Consider the following 2,500-nt stretch of genomic DNA (forward strand, 5'->3'; position numbering starts at 1 on the left):
ACAGTGCGCCACGTGACGTGCACGGACAGAGCTATCCTCCTAGGTGGGTAAATCGAACCGACACCGTATTCTCTTACCGACACTTTGTAATTACTGGTAAACCAGTAATACATATCAAGGAGTGGATTACGAACATCATTAATCTATTACATCTATTACATCACTTTCTATTCACTGTTATTCTCCTTGATTGTTCTCTCGGTTTCTACAGAACAGAATTTTCATGTTTACCTCCAGAATAAAACTCAGAAAATCACTTCGAAGTTAAAAACATAAAAACAAAAAATGAAATAGCTTCCCGTCTCAGATAAGCAGAACTAATTATTCAATCTCTCTAGCAGAAAAATCTATTTATACTTGAAAGTTTCCAAGGGTTATTAAGGCCATTAAGACATCAAGAGATAGAAATTCTTTTCTTCAATTAACAGTTTTTCTTTAAAAACTCTTCCTGATGGAGTCTTAGAATGCTTTATTTTCTTTTAAACCCTCTAACTTTTTTTGTTTCTAATTTAAGTTATCTTAAACCCTGTCATGCAAAACAAGTGCACGAAATGCTTATCTGGAGACGGACAAAATATCAACATCATATATATATAAATATATATATATATATATATATATATATATATATATATATATATTGATATATATATACATATATATATACATATATACATATATATATATACATATATATACATACGTATATATACAACATATATATATATATATATATATATATATATAATTATATATATAGGTATGTATATATATATATGGATTGTAGTGAGTTCCATGGAGAAATAATTCCTGATTGGTTTGTCTTTAGCCTTTTAAGATATAAGATATTTACTGCAAAACCTAAAGACAATTGTACGGGATGTGTACCTCTCTGTAGTGCATTTGTTTTCTCTTCTCTCTCTCTCTCTCTCTCTTCTCTCTCTCTCTCTCTCTCTCTCTCTCTCTCTCTCTCTCTTACACACACATACACACAATATATATATATATATATATATATATATATATATATATATATATATATATATATATATATATATATATATATATATATATATATATATATATATATATATGCTATATATATATAATATAATATATATACTATATGCATATATATATATATATATATATATATATATATATATATATATATATATATATATATGCATATAAATATATATATATATATATATATATATATATATATATATATATATATAATATTACATATAATCTGAAAAATTTAAATCTTGTGTGCTTTATTATTACCACGAATTATATTAGTTGCTGTTGGGCGTAAAAGAACGCTTCAGGTAGTTCGATTACTCCAATGTATTCACTTCCAGATTGTAAAAAGTTCTTTTCCATTTCTGCTTTTCCAGAATATTTTAACCAACCGGTCTCAAAAACGCGTGGACTTCGTTAATCATGAAATCCATTCGAATACACAATTCGGTCAGACCAGATCAGTGTCTTCAAAAAACAAAACAAAACAAAAAAATACATAAAAAAAATCTTTAAAAAAAAGCTGGCACCATCATTTCAAACATCCAGATTCCGAAACATGGCTATTTTTGTCCTTAGAATGTTTTTTCAAATCCTCAGCCGCTGTATGAGATTTAAAATTCATTATCTCCTAAGACTGGGATATCACAGAGATGTCCACATGGTCCCCATGAGTAACTGCATAATGCGAGCACCTATTTTAATATCTCAATTTCCTCTGGCCTATGATGCAAGCTTGAAATGACTGTTTTCAAGATGACTTTTTTTTTTTTTTTGTTTTTTTTTAAAGACCACGGGAGTGTCTACCACATGATGTGACAGCTTTAAGAATCCTCGCAGTTGCTTCGCACCTTCCCTTCGTAAACCGGTGGAATTTGAGGCGCATTTGCTCAAGGAAAATTATTAATGACAACAACCGTTTTCCAAACTTCTTAATGCGCATGAATATTCATTTAATCTTATAACGTGTCAACTACATTCTAACTTTGGTGACGGGTTATTTTGACGTTCCGCTGAAAATTATTAAGAAACGTTCTGCATGATTTGATCTTCGTTTTCAGTTTATTTAACATCGTGTTAACTGCAACAACTCACCAGTTTGTAGTTCATTTCTTTACACTGAATACATAAAAACAAAGTATTGCGCTATCAAGTAATTACAGAAATACTAATTAAGGCAAGTGTTACGAGTTGATTAGAATTGTCTAATAAAATTTGTGCTTACTTTTATGTCATTTTTATTTACTCTTTTTCGGTAAAATATTTGGATAAAACAAGCATATTATCGAGTGGTAAAAAAACCCACAACACATTATGTAAATAAAAACAAGTTTTATTTCATTTAAACACTTCTATTTGTAAAGTTGAGAGTCAGCTTTTAATGAAAAGCGTATTCAAAATTATGAAATCAGTACTTTAAGGAGTTTTAATGATCATTACAATACATTTAACTAAACCTCCCTTCCCTCCCTCC

General features: G+C 28.7%; 2 protein-coding genes across 3 annotated transcripts in view; one reads left to right on the forward strand and one right to left on the reverse strand.

Annotated features, from left to right (window-relative positions):
• LOC135200282 (antifreeze protein Maxi-like) overlaps positions 1 to 2,500 on the reverse strand; it is a 300,869-nt gene that overhangs the window by 148,734 nt on the left and 149,635 nt on the right. The gene's annotated exons all lie outside the window — the stretch shown is intronic.
• The window catches only part of LOC135199838 (indian hedgehog B protein-like), a 135,273-nt gene that overhangs the window by 102,763 nt on the left and 30,010 nt on the right, over positions 1 to 2,500 (forward strand). The gene's annotated exons all lie outside the window — the stretch shown is intronic.

The sequence above is a fragment of the Macrobrachium nipponense genome, chromosome 26 (assembly GCF_015104395.2).
Source record: "Macrobrachium nipponense isolate FS-2020 chromosome 26, ASM1510439v2, whole genome shotgun sequence".
NCBI lineage: Eukaryota > Metazoa > Arthropoda > Malacostraca > Decapoda > Palaemonidae > Macrobrachium > Macrobrachium nipponense.